We start from the raw sequence: 20,573 nt of genomic DNA on the forward strand, positions 1-20,573 counted from the left end.
CAAGGTTGGAAAAAAATGTTCCATTTAAATGGTAACCAAAAGAGAGAAGGAGTGGTCTACATTTATGACACACAAACTCGACCTTAAGTCAAAAACTGTAACAAGATATGAAGAAGAAAAGTATACAAACATAACAAGAATAACAGGATAACACACTATGAAGACATAACCATTAGAATATACATGCACCCAACTTTGGAGCACCTAAATATATATAGAATGTATCAACAGATCTGAGGAAAGGGATAGATTATAATACAAAATTATTAGGAGATATCAATACCCCATAAATAATAATAGAAAAATCAGAAAACTTATCAAAAGCAAATAGAAGATTTGAACAAACATACAGACAATTACGTTTCACAGTCCTATTACAGAGAATTCTACCCAGCAGTTGAGAATAGAAAGTCTTTTCAATAACATGGACTGTTCTCTGTTCTCTAGGATAGATCACATATTACATCACAAAACAACTCTTAATAAACTTATTTAGATTGAAGTTTTAGAGCACTAATCTCCAAAATTTATGAAGAACTTAAAAAACTTTACAGTCAAAATAAAAAGAACCCAATAAATAAATGGGTTAAGAAACTGGGCAGACACTTCACAGAAGAAGATATACAAGTGATTGAGAAATATATGAAAAAGTGTTCATCATCTTCAGTAATTAGAGAAATGCAAATCAAAATCACCCTAAGATTTCTTCTCAGTCCAATCAGAATAACTATTATCAAGAATGCAAGCAATAATAGGTGTTGGCGTGTATGTGGGGGGTAAAGGCAAACTCATACATTGGTGGTGGAATTGAATATTGGTGCAGTCACTCTGTAAAGCAGTATGGAGATTACTCAGGAAACTCAAAATGGACCCATAATTTGATACAGTTATCCTACTCCTCAGTTTATACCCAAAGGACTTAAAATCAGCATACTATAGTAATGCAGCCACATCAATGTTTATAGCTGCTTAATTTACAATAGCTAGATTGTGGAACCAACCTAGATGCCCTTCAATAGATGAATGTATAAAGAATCTGTGGTATATATACACAATGGAATATTGTTCAGCCATAAAGAAGAATAAAATTATGGCATTTGTAGGTAAATGGGTGCAGCTAGAGAATATCATGCTAAGTGAAATAAGCCAATCCCAAAATGCAAAGGCCAAATGTTTTCTCTGATAAGTGGATGATGATACATAATGGGGGAAGGGTAGAGAAGAATGGAGGAACTAGAATGGAAGAGTAGTGGAACATGTAGAAGGAAATGGGGGGGGGGTGGAGAAAGATAGTGGACTGAGACAAACATTACCCTGTACATGTATGATTACACAAATGGTGTGAATCTACGTAGTGTACAATCATAGAAATGAAAAGTTGTAACCCATTTGTGTACAATGAATCAAAATGCAGTCTGTAAAAATTAAAAAATGAATATATAAAAATTGAACTTAAACCAATTACCTTTTCTAACTACAATGAAATGAAACTAGAAATCAATAGCAAAAAGAAGACAGATTGTTAACATTCACACTGTATACTTAAAAGGAATAAGCTGGTAAATTTTATGCTTTTTTTTATCACCACAATAAAAACATATCCTTTAACAGTTATGCACAGGGCATTGTGAAGTTATTCACAAGGATAGAAATAAAATCAAGGGTAATATAATGGAAACCATAGGGGAGCATGTGGTCAAAAATTAAATTAACTGTCAACAGTATCAATGCTTCAGAAAGGTCGAGAAAGGTAAGTGGGGGAATTAACAGCACAGATGGAATTTAGCAACAGTAATATAATTGATCTTTTAGCAAGGATAATTTCAGTGAAACAAGGATAAGTCCAAATAGTGGTGAGGCTGAGGACCAGACTATACAATTCATGTTCTACTCATGAACACTTTGGAAAGGAAGGGAGTGCTAAAATAATTAATGGTTAAATATTTTTAATGCATTTATTTAATGTGCAACATATGGACTTCATTGTAGTGGTGGACCTATGCAACTTGTTGAGCTGCTACAGATTAGGGAATAAGGTCATGTATGCAGGGATATCGGAATCAGAACTCCCAGTCTTCGGCCAGATTCTCATATCCCTTGATATTAGGTACATCAAATCCACCTTAAAAGATTAAGATGAATGAATCCCCCTCTGTCTTCCCAAATTGCAAGCAGGTTTACCTGTATTATACAGACTTGAAATGCATATTCTTGTAGGGACATGAGCTGCTGGAAAGGTTTCCCAGGGAACATGGAAATTCAGGGAAGGGAGATAGGAGGCAGAAAAAGTAGCTACTAGGCACAGTGAGTAAATGTTCCCAGGAGCAACAGAACAGGCAAACACAAAGGCCCTGAATACCCATAATTCTCTTTCTTGTGTGTTATGGGTCTGTTAACTGGCCCTAGCAAGATCCACAGGGAGGTAAAAAGTGGAGTAAATTGGAAAGTAGATGTGGGCAGATGTGGTATGGAATCCGGGCTGCTCCCACCCTTTCCATCAGCTAAGTAGTGGCCAGGGCGCTAGGCCTTGTGGCTTTGTTCTGAGAGTCCTGGACTCACTCTGCCTTCCCGTACGACCCTCATGTTGGTGAAAATGTAGAAACAGTGATATAATTGATCATTTTGCAAGGATAATTTCAGTGAAACAAGGATAAGTCCAAATAGTGGACTCCCTTGCTGTTACACAATATCAGAAGGTGTAAGTGCAAAATGGAGTTCTACCAGATTTATCCTGGCAAGCACATGCATGCACACACATAAATACACTTTACTAAATTACACTTGTCAGTAGTTTTAAAATAAAACATCCCAGATTAATGTTCAACTGTGTGGACAGATGACCAGACAATACTGATCACCAGGCCTTAATGGGTATGATTACAGCCAAATAGGATGAAATGTTCACCTGAGCATAAGACATGAGTAAATAAAGACAGCAAGAATCGTGAACTCAATCCAGAAGCTTGGTGAAGACCATAAGGTGTTGAAGTAGGGATTGACACAAATGAATTGACCTTGTTTATATGTGAATAGGAAAGGGCGAATAGAAAAATACAGGATTTTCATGTAAAAAAAAGATACAAGGGCTTCTCACAAAAATTGATCTTGTGAAATATAATCCTAATCTAAATCCTAATGGCATTTTTTGAACCTTGGCAAAATAGTTCCAAAATAGATATGGAATATAAGTAGAAAAATATAGCCAAGAGATTTTTAACAAAGCCTATTATGGAGAATTAATACCATGTCATATGAAAACTAGTTAGAAATCCATAGCTTGACTCTTCTTATAGGATTACTGATACCAATCTATATGCTTGCTCATAGGCTCTTTTTGTAAGTTTATGGACATATTATACACACACGCACAAACACACACAAATTTAGTCCCAGAAGAGCACATTGGCAATGGCTAAATAAATGGTACAGATGATCTTTGCTTTGGAAATTAAGAGAAATGAGAGTGCTCACTTCAAGTTAAATTGTTCAAAAATTTGTAATTGGAAAAATTGGAAAATAAAGCTGAAGCTTTCATAGTTCATGATTTTTAAATGAGAAGAAAATATGTATCTCTCCCATGAAAGAAAGAAAATAAAAAATACTCATCTTAAGGTCTGAATTAACCTGATTTAAATATAGAACTGGATAGCACAGACCTAGGTAGTATAAGAAATTTATTCCTTCATGCATTTAAAATATCTTCCCAGAGGATATACTGTATGAGAGATATTCTGATACGATCTATGGAATTTCATATGAAAGAGAAAAATAGAAAAAAATGACTGTGGAATAGCCCGCAGAAAAAAATGAAAGGGGCTAGATTTAGTACATTGAAGCCAGATCTCTTCCATATGAAAAAGCAGAGAAAAGATGTGTAAATCCAGCTGTCATCCCCAAGCTTCCAACAGATAAGAAACTTAAGTCACTGCTGAGAACAAACTGCTTTGAGGTCAGGGGTATCTTTACAGAATACAAATAAAAACACCAATATTTCAGGTGACCTTGCAAATGTGTGAATAATTCTTTTTCTCATAATCACAGAATCTGCTTCTCTGAACACTACACTTCCTCCAGTGGATGTACATAATGTATTATTTTAGTGGGAATATTTACCAGGTTTGGGGAATTTCCTACATTATTATTAGGTCTTCTCATCCTCCTTCCTAGTAGTAGGAGCCCTGCTCTTCTTTGTACCAAGTCTGAGATACATGAACTAGACTTCAGCAGTACTTGCCTGTACCTACGTCCAATTTTGTTTGAAAGAAATCAGAGAGGGGAAGGGGTATGGGGGAAGGAAAGATAGTAGAGTGAAACAGACATTATTACCTCATGTACATGCACATGACTGTGTGCCTGATGTGATCCTGCTGGCTGTATGTGTAATCAGAAAGGTGAGAGATTACACTCCATTTATGTATGATCTATCAAAATGTTTAGATGCATTCTACTATCAGGTACAACTAATTAGAACAAATGAAATTTTAAAGATTTTTAAAAACAAATTAATACAATGAAGGATGCATCAAAGGAAATTTTGATAAGGGTGGTGGTGAACGTGTCTGAAATTGAGGGAGCAGCAGTTGGAGAACTTTTGCCATCAGATGCCAGCATCTCCAGAGTGAGCTATTGTGCCAGGTGGCAGCACAGGTTGTAACTGGGATGCAGGAGTTCCATGGGTTTTCCTGTCTGCAGGGGTTCAGAACTCGACCTTCTGGCCTTCCTGAAAATTCCAAAATTTATATAACATAATATTCATCATTCAAAACTGTATAAATCATGTATTTAGTTTTAATTTTTTTAAACTGTTTTGAAGTACTATGCATTGAACCCAGGGCCTTGTGCCTGCTAGGCAACTATTCTACCACTGAGATATACCTCCAGCCTTTTATTATTTATTTATTTTATTTTATATTTTTTTAAGACAGGGTTTAAGTTGGCCATGCTAGAATTCCTGCCTTAATTCTCCAAGTTACTGAGAATACAGTACTGTACAACCATGCTTATTTATTAATTTTTGCTTAGACTTGTTAGAGTCGATTCTGTTTCTTGTACCTACAATACCTAACATGTTTCAGAAGAACACTATGATGGTCCATGATCAATTCCCTTTGTAAAAATGGACAGACTCTAAGTTTCTGTGGTAACAGTCATCCACAAGACTTTGAAAATGTAAGCATAGCAATATTACAATTCAAAGACACAGGAATACTCGTCTTGTAATAAGTACTGCAAGCTTGACATGTTATCTATAAGAAGAAGAATTTCAGTTGTTTGGTTTCAAGGAGAAAAATGTTAGGGGAGAGAGAGACAGAGTCAGAGACAGAGACATAGAGATATTGCAGTCATGCATTCCTGGCATTTGAATTCTACGTTTGACATTTAAAAAGGGCAAACTGTAGGGTCTTTGACCAAGTTACTTACCTCCTGGGTTCAGTGTACATCACCAGAAAATGGAACAACATCACCTTAGAGTTGTAAGGATTAGAGGATATTTATTTGTTTAGTACATTGTTTAGTGCAACCTAAATCTTCAGTAAATAGTACACTTTGCAATTCACAGGTAAAGATACACCTTAGGGTAAGGAATATCTTGGGCAGCAAGAGTTCCCATCCTAAGCAGAGAACATAGGCTTTTGGGGGAGTGGTGATGTCAATTCATGGAAGGTAAACAGTCAAGGTAATCACCCAAAAAAGATTTCATAGAGGGAATTACAAATCATATGGAGATTAGCCCAGATGACGTTAAGTATCCTAATAATATTTGGACTGTATATATAATGTCTAATAAACTTAGACATTTGGTATATTCTCATCAAGTGTTTCCTATGAAAATCAAGTCCAGAGCAGATAAAAATGACATACACTTTTTTCTGAATTTCTACAACAGTAAATATTTCCACTAATGTGCTCCTTGTATTGTTGACAGCTGGAAAAATCAGAGCTTAAAAAAGCCTCAGATTCAGATCTTGTGGGAGATACTCTGACATGACCCCATCTTCTTCAAGGTTATAGGCCTCCTGTTAATGCTACATCTACAGGAATCCTGATCTTTATGAAACAAATCTATATATTTCCCCTAAAGTCCATGTATGCCATTCACAAGATTGCCCTGTTTTGGAAAAGGCAAATCTATCCTGGGAGAGTGTTACATCTTTGATAAAAGAGAGTTCAAAATGTAAACATATTTTTTGGTGTATAAAGGGAATTGATAACGACAGAAGCAAAACATCATGAAAATGTCTGAGCTAATAATGTCACAGTGGAAAAAGCAGAATTCATGGTCAGAAAAAAAAAAAGTGAATTTAATTCATTGTGTTAACAGATAAATGAGGATGTTGAAATGAATGTATGTTGGAGGCAATCCTGGAGTTTGTCACAGGAGGAGGGAATCAATTGGACCTCCACTGGACAGAATTTACATGTCTATAGAAAAGAGTTTCATGCATTCATATCCATTATCTAAAAGTTGCCACATTGTGAAAAACAATAACAAAATACCTCCCTACAATCAGACAGCCTGGAAATTGTTCTTTAGATACTGCACAGTTTTCCATAAAAGAACAAAATTTTTCTCCATTTCTTCTATCCTTATTATATCTTGATGTATCTGACTGGTTCTCCATCTCACATTCTAATTTCCTCCATCACTCTTTTGCAGACCATAACCCCAGTTATGTTAGACATAACAATAAGGGATGAGCTATACAGTAAGAAAATTCTTAACTTTTTCTTTACTATCCTATGAGCTTCCATTTTCATTAATAAACTCCACTGTGGAGAGTAAGAGTTTCATGAGACAATGTAGAGATCACACCTTGCTACCATCTTCAAAAACTTCACAAGTCCATCACGAGACCCTCAGTGTTACTTAATTTCTACAGTTTATGTTGAACTCTCAAAAGGAAAAGTAGAATAAAATTAATATGTATAATATGTTAAGCAAACAAATGAATAGAACTACTGATACATGAAACTTAGATAAACTACAAAGTTATTAGGCTGAGTGAAAGAAACCCAACACAAAGCTTGTCTGTTTATATAGTTTTTAAAGAAAGGCCAATCTATAATAAAGAGAAAAAAATGATTGTCAGGGGACAGGGAATAGTGGAATGAGAAAGGGGGTCGAAAACTCGATCTCATGGAAATGTTCCGTATTGTGTTAATGGTGACATACATTTGTCAAAACTCATTGAACTGTGCACTTAAAGTTGATGAATTCTATTGTATATAAACTTGACATGAATAAAGCTAATAGGGAAAAAAGATCTATTAAAAAAAACAAACAAACAAAGAAAAACAGGTGATTTGAATCTGTCTCCCTGTGCATTGGTAAATATATTTTCTAAGAATTCATTTTCTCATTTTGTCTATGACAGTGAAGTTTACATCAAAATAGTGTTCAGGAAGTCATCAGTTTACCACCAAAAATCCTTTCAGTTTTATTAGACTAGATGTGATCTTGGGCAATTCATTCTTACTAAGGCTCTTGATTTCTTCAGATAATAAAATGAACACAGTGGCTTTCAATATTGTTTGGGATTCTAACCTTCTTTTAATAAACACATTGAAGATAAAGCTCACCAAACAGTTCTAACATTCCCCTCAATGAAGTGAGCTACTTGGTCAATAAAGGAAAGACATATTCAAGTGGTTTAGTTCCTTCTGAATACATGCAGGTTGTGTGCAGGTGTGTGTTTTGGGCTGTTATTTTTGTTGTTTCCATGTCTTATGTTGATTTTCAGATTATCGATGTTTTCTTTATGGGTGCTACCAAAATGACTAAGAAAAGGGTTTCTGTAATATGATTTAAAACAAGGGAGTATGGCCAATTGATTTGACAACACTATATGTAAATTGCAAGGCTGTGCCTATAAAACTTGTCTTCCTTTAGAGAGGAAAACATTCCCCCAGTTAGTTATTAGAAGCAACTGTCTTTGGCTTCATCCCAGGTGCAAGAGATAGATGAAGACTCAGTCTGACAACATTTCCATTTCCTTCGTGAGGATCACTTATGAAGTGCCTTTAATCATTTATGAGTGAGTTTCATTTGCTGTTTGCTGCAAACAGTTTGACTCCGCTGAGTTTGACAGCTTTCCGACATTCTGCAAACAGCTGCAATAATAGCCTTGACAATGTCATTTACAAATGAGGCACAGGCCATCCGAACAAAGCAGCTGATACACTCTAAGTAATATGATAATGGAATGGCAAGTGGTATGGGAAACAAGACAGAAATGGGATTGCATCGCCCTGGTGGAGAGGTGGTTTCCTAGACAGAAGGAAGAACTGCTAAAATGTATCACCTTCAGACTTATAAATATCATCTTCACTAATTATTCTGAAATGGGAGCTACTGCACTTTTTGACTATTACTGTTGGAGCCCATTCCCATTGTTGACTGCAAATCATTCACATTGCATTGTTTTCCCAACCAAATTTTGAAAGTGAGCCCCTAACTCTTTCTATTCTAATACCTAGCATAGTATTTTATACATATTGTACTAACAACACTTTTTATTACATGTCTACTCTCCATTCTTTCTTTGAATCGGTCAGTAAGACTTTAAAAAGATATAAATATATACATATATACATATGTATGTATATATATTTTAACACACACATATATATATAATTCTTTAACGTACAGATATGTATGCACATATATATACACAATATATGTGTGTGCATGTGTGTATGTGTGTGTGTGTGTGTGTGTGCGCATGAATACCTTCAGAATCCAGATGTATTGTGTAGTTTTAGAAGCTTGGGATTCAACGTATATACTGTTGTTTTTTTAACATTTAATGAAATCAAAGGAGGATTCCTAAATTATTTTAAATAAGCATTTCTGAAGGACCGTCATTGTTCATGCAAATCATAATAGTGAAAAAGTTTGAAATATTGGCATTTAGCTCTTTCTCTTCATCTGCCCCTTCCCTTGAACTCTGGGAAACCACTGACCATATCACCATCTTTATCATTTGTCTTTTCACATAGCTGAAATTGTATAGTGGCAACATTTTCAAATTGGTGTCTTTCACTTAGTAAAATGCATTTAAATCTGCTTTGTGTTCTCTCATGTCTTGAGAGCTCATTTTTTAGCACTGAAAAATATTTGATTATCTGTGTATACTGTGATTTATTCGTTTGGAAGTATTTGTGTCTACTGAGGGTCAACCTCCTTGCTTCCAGGTTTGGTCAATTATGAATAAAACTTTTTTAGGAACATCTTTTGAACATCTCCATGTAGGTTTCTGTGTGGATGTGTCTTCACCTCCTTTGGGTAAATATTAAGAAACACAATTGCTGGATCAGACAGTAAGGACCTTGCATTTTAATGTTATCACTGCCATGTTATAGTCCCTTATGTATTTGTGTTTTCTGTTTCATGTGATGAATTTGAAAACTGAGTTTTGTTAAATTCAGCATTTGATAGCATTGGATTAAATTAAAACACCAGTTTTATCTTATTATGAAAATACATTTCCAGTATCTGACATTAGTGTCTTTTAACTCTCTAGTTTCAATCCAGAATTTTTGTTGTAGAAAAACTATATAAGGGTATTTCTTCTGAATAATTTATTGTAAGAGCATACATAGTTTTGAAAACAGGATATAAACTTAAAAGTACACTGATTTAATAAATGGTGTTGTGTTAATACAAAAAACATTGAAACACAATGAAAATGATCATACAGTGCTACTATTTTGATAACTGTATGAAATATTCTAAAGTGTAATATTTACCACTAAACACTTTTCCAATTTCATCTTTCTATTCTATCATTATGTATTTCTATTTTTGTAATTTTTTAAATAATACCATTTATAGAGTGGCGTGTACAAAGGATAGAAGAAAAAAATGAGGTATTGTGCATTAAATGCTGAATATTTCTTGCTAATGAACCTGGAAACTATACTCAGATCATTTAAATCTCTTCAACTTTTCCCTCTATACTACAAACACTCTCAATGCCCCATATCTTATTCTTAGATGCTGTACCTAGTGAAATTTTAAATTGGATTGGGTCTGTTAGTCAGCTTCATGTTGCTAAAACAAATATCTGAGAAAATTTACTTAAATAAAGAAAAGGTTAATTTTGCTCACAGTTTCAGAGGCTCAGAATTGGACCTGTTTGTTCCTTTTAAGCCTATGGTGAGATAGTACATGGAAGAGCAAAACCACTCACCTCATGGCCAGGAAACAAAAGAAAGAAAGAGGAAGGGGCTTGCTTCCACAATTGCCTTCAGGGGCATGCCTCCAAAGACCTAAAGACTTTTCACTAGAATCCACTTCTTAAAAGTTCTACCACCTTCCAGTATGCCAAGGGCTGTAACCAAGCCTTTAACACATGGGACTCTGGGGCAGGGGGACATTTGAAAATGAAACTTTAGCAGAATCAAAACAAGTGAAATTAATGTGGGCAAAGACGGTCGATCAGTAAGAAAGTTGACTCACTGACTACATGATGGAGGTTCTGAATCAGAAATCAGGGATGACTCTGAAGTCAGCCAGACCTTGACAAGCCTTCTAGATCTTCTTGACCTTGGATACTCTATCAATCAAATGAGAACAACCCCTTCCTCACTCACTGAGCAGCAGTGAATGAAACAGTGGACAAGCAGTCTCTAGGGGAACCCCTGGCTGGCAGAGGCAGCCCTGCAACAACTGATCTTCCTCTTCCATCACTTATGACCATAGTCTTCATGCACTCTGCTGCCCTCCCAAGAGGTAAACTGGGGACTTTCTTGACTTAAGTAGGGAAAGGAAAGACAAAATTTTTAATGAAAGCTTTATTAAAGATGATAGTTAACAGAGTAGGAGGGGCTATCTAAATGTAACCCTTGACTTCCAGCAAGAAAAAGTACTATTGCCTTTGTACCATGGTGCTCTTGTCTGACTACAGGTTCAAATGAGCTGCCTTCCCTTAAAAGTGTTCCAAGTGTCTTTGTCAAGTTTCTTTACTTAATCAAGACCTTTATCTGTAGAATTTGCAGATAATAGTAATGCCATCCTTCATGATAGTGTTAGGCCTTTCACTAAATAACTCTGAAGTACTTTAAAAATATTAAGCACAGCATAAATGTTAAGAAATATTAATTATAATGACATTCATAATTGGAGCCAGCATTTAAATCTAGAATGAAAAGATCATGATTATAAACTATTATCATCTTGTAAGTCCTTTTATAGTCTCCATTGTCAGAGTCTATAGTGAGCTCTGCAATAAAATTATAAGACAATAAAAGTTAAAAGTGAAGGACTCAGAAGTTGAGGGAATGAATTTCCTGGCTTTATGGAGCAGAGAAGGATCATGGATAGATGTGTGGATGTGGGGAGGTAGACTGTCAAGTTCTGACTCTCTTCACCCAGTTCTTTATTTTAAAGTTACTTAAGAAGTAGTAGTTATATCCTAGACACTGTATTACTGACTGATCACACAATAATCAACAAGACAGACCCAGTTAAAGAATTTGTCTGAGCTAACTAGACTGGTAGAGTTGTTAGCTCAAACTAAGTTGACCTCATGGGTCTTCATTTCTTAATATGTCTAATGGAGACAATTTTGTTTTCTCTATCCTTTCCACGTAAATGGGACTGGATAAATACAGACAATAGATGTAAGAGAATTCTTGAAAAAAATAGTACGAATAAATAAATAATAAAAGGAGTCACTATGGTGATATTTCCCATTAATTAGCAATGTTGTTAGGGAATGAACACAAAGGTATGAACATCTGAGAGTTGAAGGAATTCTTCCTTTGCCAGGAGACCTCATCCAAGGGATGAACACAAATGAGGGTTGATGTTATTTGTGTTCTCCTCTTGGTTTAGTCCTTCATTTTGAGAATTGTTATCATTTTTTTTTTCTTCAAGTACAATTTAAAGCCAGCCCAGAACCCAGTATAAGTTAGGGTATAAATTAGGGAACAGACCAGGACTCCGAATACGTCAACAAATAATATATAAACCAACCAAACATTGACTGGGTTCTTTATCGGTAAAGAAAGGCACTCTTTGATGTCTGATAAAGTGTGTATTTTTTTTTTTTCTTTTGATTTGAATTTCAAAAATCATGACCCTATAAAGAGGAAAATGTGAGAAGGGGGATTTTCAGAAAAGCTCATCTATTTGGTTAATTGCAGAACCACAGTGAGTTATTAATGAAAACCTTGGAATACATCATTAACCAGTGAGTTATTAGTAAGACCCATAATCACAATTCTCCCCAACTTGTGCCTTGGGGTCTCCACATGCAAAGTCAGCATTCTTGAGAATATCACGGGGCTTAATAGTATTACATTAGAGGTAAGTTTTGTTATTTGTTCTCCACTAACAGTGTTTTCTAACTTTCTCATATGAGAAAAGGTATTGCATGTAACATATACTTCTTATATTACAAAATTTCAAAGCAAAATAAATGATGTTAGATACACTTCTCATTTAGTCCTTAAGACTGCCTCTCTGTTATGTACTTACCAGCGATGCTTACATTCAAACTAGCATACAATGCAGGCATATAAATAGCTGACACGGCAACAGTGATAATCCCACATTAGCCTCCAATTACATTTACATTTCAATTTTAGGAGCAAATGGTAGGCAGTTGGGGATTGCTTTCCACACAAATAGAAATGTGAAGGATATCACATAAAATTATAATTATGTGACTTAAGAAATGTCTTTTCCTTGCATTTAGGGAAATTATGGGATGCTGCAGGTGATTATCAGTTTATGATCTGAACCTGCAATCTGTATCCTTGTGTTCCCTCATTCTCTAGGCTGCATGGAATTTAGGTAGAAAGAAGGGTAGTAGAAGAACTGCAGAGTTGTCAAAAAAACAAAATGGTAGGTATTTAAAGCACACAAAATGTAAAAGTATTAAACATCGTCTATTTAATTATCATCACCATCCAACTTTCCCTCAATAGCAGTGAATGCAATAAAATGTACCTGAAGTTATTTAAAACAATTAAATCACTGGATATCATATTTAGCTTCCTTTTAAAATGAATGGACATGTAGTTTATCTATGTAAAGGCATATTAAAATATGCACAACATTCTCTGTTCACATTTTGATATTATGGAGTGGTCAAGATTATAAGAAAACAGCACATGCTTTACATACAGAAATTTGAATTCAAATATTGCATCTCTGTGTGCTGGGAATAACAAAGTAGAAAAATAGGAAGTCATTTTGCTACTAAGGATTCTATGACTGGGGTTTTAGAGGTTGTTCATTCACTTAAGTGCATTTCAGCTAAGTGCTGAGCATGGATTTATGTTTTGTCAGTCATTGAGAGCTGAGCCTGTTGGAATGAAGCACTTGAGAGGGTTTCAATTGTGCAACACCAACTAAATGTGCACTTTCTGTCAGCGCCTATGCTAAGTGTTTTAAGTACATACTCTCATTTTTTATACTGTTGATTTTTCCCATTTCAGTTTACAAACAGAATCATTAATTAATGCCTTCTCATTAAAATGAAAAAAAGATATTTATTAGATTTTTCAGAATAATGGATTATTATTATTATTATTATTATTATTCAGATTTGGGTAACAATATAACAATATAGCATGTTTTACAACATAATGATCAATCATAGTGATCAAAACCTGCACTTTGACATCAAGAGAACCTAAGTTTAAATACCATTGCTGACTTTTGTGACCTTAGATGAGTTCTTTATTCTGTTGTTTCCTTCATTACTCTTTGTGAAATAAGTATAAGTGCCTATCCCAAAAAGAGTAATAAGAATTAAATGAAGCAATCTGCTAAAGAACTCACCAAAGAATTAGATACATAAGGCTTAAGAATATTCATAATATTACATTACTGAAAGCAGATATTATATGCCCACAGAACTTAGTGTATTTATTGAAGATTTTTCTGAAATCTGCCACATTCTTTATTTTTCATAGTAAATGGGTTCATTCCAAGCATCAATGGAATAGATGTGCACAGAAGAATTCATATTCTGCCTACTGCTAGATGAACCATAGGTCAACCAATTTCCTAAACCTGACAACTTTTCTACATGATTTTTAATGTCCTAGTATATGAGAAACAGATTTTCATTTATTAAGAATGGCCTCATCTACACAGTTATTGGTGGATATGTTTTTGCCCCTCCAATTTGTAAAACTTCTCAGAAATTCTATCACTGAATGAGAAAAAAAAAAAATGGAATTGTTTGAAATTTCTATTGCTTGACTTGATGTTGAAAAGTTCCCAAAAAAGAAATTGGTGGGGGGAGAACTAATCAGAAGCAGGCATCCATCTCAGACCTCCTAAAACTTTCACTATTTCTAGAATATATATTGGAAAAAATAAAATGTCATAAAATCCATGAAAAATAAGATTGCTTCCCATCTGCAGGTGAAAGATTTTTAGGACTATGTTAATTAAAAATAAGAGAGAATCACTAGGAGATCTCTAAGAAAGGTATGACCGGTCAACAGGTGCCTCAATATCAGAAACAAAAGACATGCTGGGCTGAACAGGCTCCAGGGCAATTATTTTAGCATTTACATTGATCTCATTACTTTTCACAGTCAGGTTAGAAACTATGTGTGTTGGCCTCCATTTGTGCGACTTGTGAATATTGGAAGTGTTAACCTGCATGCTGGAATACTGAGTGTAGGTACCGGGGACAGAGTTGCTGCTTTGTGTTTCAGAAAATGAGTAAAAATACTCATAGCAAAACCAAAAATGACTAAAATAGAATGTGCCATATAATCATGCATGCCTACTGTAACACATACATTTCCTTTCACAGAGACAGAAGGGAAACTTTGAGAGTGCAGAACATATATGCATGAACAGGCTAACAGGTATTCTCAAAGAGAGAAATGCTCAAGCAAAACTTACCAAGTATTTAAGAAAGAGCAATTAAGGAAGACCCAAGAAAAAGAAGGATTAAATCACCAGAAACAATTGATTAAATGGGAATTTAAGACTACATAATCTAAACTGTTAATTTCACAATATACAATTAATTTCTCCAGAGTTATATTATATCCCAGAAACAAGAACAGATTATTTTGGAAAAATCAAATAAGAATCTTGGAAATGAAGAGCCAAGCAGGGTTGTACATGCCTGTAATCCCAGCAGCTCAGGAGACTAAGAAAGGAAGATCTCAAGTTCAAATCCAGCCTCAGCAATAAAGCAAGGCCCTAAGCAACTCAGTGAGATGCTGTCTCTAAATAAAACAAAAAAGGTCTGGGAATGTGACTCAGTGGTTAAGTGCCCCTGAGTTCAAACCCTGGTGCCAAAAAATAAAATAAAAAAAATCTTGGAAATGAAAATCATCACTACTAAAGAAAAAGAAGGGTGAACATAATGAAAAGTAGTAAGCACAGAGGGTAACTGGAAGACCTCTCACAGGAGTTGAACAAAAAATTACAGAATTGGAACAGAAAAATACACAGAGGTAAAGAAGGAAACACCAGGGATTCGGTCACGCATTTAACACCCGTAACATATTTAGATACAAATTAAGGTGTATGAATTAGGGTGAATTAGGATGTAAACCCAAATACATCTCAGTATTTCTATAGCTTAATGAACTTAAAGTTTTTTCTTGTGGAACATGTGGAATATGGTACCCTGTTTAATAGGGTGGAGGGTTCTCTGTGTGGTGATCCTGAGGCCCAGGGTGCAGTGGCTGTATAAAATGGAATCCTCATGCAACCTTGAGGATAACAGGGCTTCACCAGAGTAGGTGCAGCTTTATTTATATGGCTGACATCTTTTCAATTGTAGAACAAATACACATCTTTGTTGCTCTGTTCTCTGGGGAGAACTTATCCCCAGAGTCATTCCTCCTTGGAAGGAAGCCTAGTAAATAAATCTTGGTAGCTGTAGTTCTCTGCCACAAGGAGAAGACCAAAAGCTAAGAAGCAGTAGAGTAATATTGCTGGTTATTTTTAAAAACTTAACTCTTACTGGATATGGCTATTGAGTAGAGGACATATTGAACAAAAATTAAACTATATATATCTAGATGAAATTCCAAAAACATAGGAAAATGTTTTCAACTCAGGATCTTACATCAAGAATTTATACATGAGAACAAACTCACAGTCTTTGGTAGGACAAGCACTTAGAAACACTATTGTTCGTATATATTTTTTTAATTAGTTACAACAGTAAAACTGAAACAAATCTAGGATACAAGGATAAAATAAACTGCCAAACAAGTTGTAAAAGGAAAAAATGATAATGACAAAATATGAAATTATACATTTATGTGGGACTTGATGAAAACATAACTGATTCAAAATGTTAACTCTTCTCATAGTAAAATTGCACATCAAAGGTAACAAGTTTCATTTTAAAATCAGAATTCTCTGTTAATGTAAATTGTGATGTAAATTGTTTGTAGTTAGTGAAACACTAAAGGTAAATTAGAATTCCATAAGAGAATGAAAGGTTAACAAGACATTGATACATCCATATTAAATGAGAGAAAAGAGTGTAAAAAACAAGATCATAAAACTCACTATTTTTCATGCATGAATCTCTCATAGGGGAGATGAGTTGGAGGAATTAAATCAGAAAGCACAGCTAAGTCTTGATGTGCTTCTGATGGATATATTCTAGGGAGAAATATAGCCATCAAAGCTTTTAGTGTTGTTTAGGGTAGAATGTTGAAGAAATTCTGAAGTACAGATGAAAATTTTATTTTGAATCATCTTTCCACTCGAGGAGAGAAAGGAGGGAGAGAAGAAAGCATTGGAAATACTCAGGAAAGAAATCTACCAAACATGCTATGTCTATGTGCAATATGCCACAGTGAATCTCATATATTTATATGGAGTAATGATTCACTCATTAAAATCATTTTAATATGAAAGATATCAGGAGAGTAGGACATATTTAAGGGAGCTGGAAGAGTGGAGGGAAAGGGAATGTACTAGGGAATGAGATCGATCAAATTATGTTAAACGCATGTACGAATATAGCATAATGAATCCCACTGTCATATATAATTATAATACAAGAAAAATACAGTGATCTTTGGATGTTTAAAAATAGATGAATGGAATTCAGTACAGTATTTGGTGCGATTAACAATAAAAACTCAGTAGATGCAGAATTTTCTGTTTGTTTTTATGTTCTTTTTTGATTCATTAATTCCTTTCTGTGAGATGCTTCATGATTTTTGAATTCCAGATGTCTGGCTTTTAATAGGATGTCATGGCATATCTCTAGACTTTTAATTAAAGATCTCAGTAGAAAAGTCCCATTTGTATTAAATGAATAGCATGCAATTATCTGTTTTTCTTTTTTTCTGTTTTTTTGTTTGTTTGTTTTTGTTTTTGTTTTTGTGTTTTTGTTTTGTGGTGCTGGGTATTAAACCCAGGCCCTTGTGCATGCGAAGCAAGTGCTCTACTAACTGAGCTACATCCCCACCCTGCATGCAATTATCTGAATATTTGACTCTGAAGAATAGATGGTTCCTGACTTTTCATCATTGGATATGATATTACTGGTGGCCTTGTAGCATAATTTTTAAGTCTCATTTATATCACAGCATATGTCAAGACTTAATTCCTTTTAATTGCAAACATCATTCTACTGTGCAAACACTTTATCCATTCAACTCATAATTTTCTTAAATTTAACAAATTACTAAGGCCCCACTGTTAACACTCACAAATGTCAGGTTTCTACTAAATAGCAAATAAGTTGACAACAATTGCATCATTTTTGCCTTCACATAGTCCAGGTTAAGAATTAAAACAGAGCAAGTATGAGCAGATTACTAGAATCTTAAATCACATCTAAAGTCAAAATGTAAGTCTTTACGTTGTAGAATTATCAAGTCCCCTTTCTCTTTTCTTTTACCGTAGCACTATATCATGTTTTTCCAAACAAATTAAGGGAAGAAATAAAATTATTCTGGTAACAGATGATTAGGGAGAACCTTAACGTCAGTGCCTGAGAAGGATTTGATAGGTAAAAGAACGTCAAAACCAATAAATTGAGATTTTCATTCTTAATCTATAGCTATTCCCAGGTACTTTGGCATTAGCTTCTGTGCCCTAACAGTCTACAAAATTGAAAGAATAAGACTTGCCCACCTTTTCAAATGACAGTAAGATTCTCATTAGATATGAAAAGACCTAAGATTTTTGTTGTTGTTACATTTTGTTTGTTTGTTTGTTTTTGATATTGGGGATTAAACCCAGAGATTTTACCACTGAGTTACAACCCCAGACCTTTTTATTTTTATTTATTTCTCTATTAATTTATTGGTACAGGGATTGAACCCCGGGGCACTTCCCCACTGAGCTTCATCCCCAATCCTCTTTTTAAAAATATTTTATTTAGAGACAGGATCTCACTGAGTTGCTTAGTAACACAATAAGTTGGTGAGGCAGGCTTTGAACTCAAGAACTTCCTGCCTCAATTGGTCAAGCTGCTGGGATTACAGGCAGGAGCCACCTTGCCCCGCTCTTTTTACTTTATATTTTGAGACAAGGTCTCACTAAGTTACTTAGGGCCTCATTAAGTTGCTGAGGTTTGAGACTGGCTTCCAGCTTCTCATCCTTCTGCCTTAACCTTGTGAGTTTCTGGGATTGCAGGCATACACCACTGTGCCTGACTGGCAAAGTATTTTTTTGTTGTTTTTAACTGAATTATTCAACTGTGGATAACAATAACAACAAAAACAAACAATAAAAAACTAAAAAAAAAGACTTTCACAAAATGCAAAATGACTTATTATCACTTCAATTTGCAAACATTTATCTTAGCTTAAAGAACAAAAGACAAATTACTAAAATTGGAAATGAAGATGGATACTACCACAGAATTTGCAAAAATAGAAGTAGTACTAAGAAGCGAGCCAGCCTGCCCAACCCCCACACCAAGGTCCAACGCCATTGCTGAGCTTGCCTGCCTGCCCCCTACTGCTGAGGGACACTGCACTTGCCTCTGTGCTGACTCAGCTCACCCTCGTTGGGACTCCCCAGCTTCCTTGGAGGCTGGTGCAGGCATTTTTAATTATTCCTGAGGGTGTGGCATCATCATTGGAAAGGCAGCTCCCTTCCTGAGATACCTACAGGAGACTGGAGGCCCTTTGACAGGACTCAGGATTTAAGAAGAGGAGGTATTGAGAGACTCAGGACCAACTCAGAGCCACTGGGTGAGTCTCTCCACTGGGAGAGGCTCCCCAGACGGGGCAGTAGTCCTGGAATGCAGGGAACTTCATGGAGCAGAATGGCCCAGTGAGACTCCCCCGCTGGAGCCGTGAACCCAGTCAGCCAGAAGCATTGCAAAGGAGGGCCACACAGCAAGAGGCTTTGGCACAGAGCTAGGGTCCCAGGCCTGGACAGCAGGACAGGACCACAGACAGCTTCTCGGAGGAGGGCCACCCAGTGAGATACTCACAGGGCGAGGCTCCCTGGCACAGATGGTAGGTTTAGACCCCACAGAATGTTGCAGAGGAGGGCCGATCAGGGAGAGAGTCCCTTGCAGGACAAGGCTCCCCAGCCTAGGCAGTACTTCCAGACACTAGGGAACGTCGCAGAGGAGGGCTGCCCAGTCCAGGCGGTAGTTCTGGACTGAATGGAACTTCTCTGGAGAGCTGCCCAGCAAGGTTTCCCCACCAGGTGAGTCTTCCCCGCTGGACAAGGCTTTCCACCAAGGCTGTAGAACCAGAGACCCAGGTCCAGACCTGCCTGTCCCAGCCCGCAGTGTAGTCCCCTTTGGCTGACCATTGGTCAACAAGTGGAGGTACCTCTGGCCACTAGCAGGGAATATACCCCACCTGAAAGGCCACCACCCCTAGAGAGGCAGCTTCCTTGTGGAGCATTGCATTATCAAGTTCCTCCAAGATATCAGGCTACTAAAGGCTAGGAGGTGAGCTATTGGAAATCTACAGAGACACTATTAGTCAATAGAGGAAATCTGCAATATCTCAGAGTTTCACTACTAGAGGGGTAGATACCTGAGCAATATGAGAAAACAAGGGAAGAAAATGTCCCAAACAAACCTAGATGGTATAGCAATAAAATCCAATGACAGCATGGCAGAAGAAATGTCAGAAAGGGAGTTCAGAATGTACATAAGTAAAATGATCATAGAAAGAAACAATGAGATGAAAGAGCAAATGCAGGCTTTGAATGATTGTACCACTCAACAGTTAAAAGAGCAAATGTGGGAAGCAAAATATCATTTCAATAAAGAGTTAGAGATTCTGAAAAAAAAAAACAAAACAAACAAACAAACAGAAGTCCTTGAAATGAAGGAAATAATAAACCAAATTAAAAACTCCATAGAAAGCATAACCAATAAGATAGAACACCTGGAAGACAGAACCTCAGATATTGAAGACAAAATATTTAATCTTGAAAACAAAGTTGACCAAAGAAGATGGTAAGAAATCATGAACAGAATCTACAAAATTATGGGATATGATGAAAAAGCCAAATTTAAGAATTATTGGGATTGAGGAAGGCACAGAGAAACAAACCAAAGGAATGAGCAATCTATTCAATGAAATAATATCAGAAAATTTCACAAATCTGAAGAATGAAATGGAAAATCAAGTAC

The sequence above is a fragment of the Sciurus vulgaris genome, assembly GCF_902686455.1.
Source record: "Sciurus vulgaris genome assembly, chromosome: 3".
In the NCBI taxonomy this organism is placed as follows: Eukaryota; Metazoa; Chordata; class Mammalia; order Rodentia; family Sciuridae; genus Sciurus; species Sciurus vulgaris.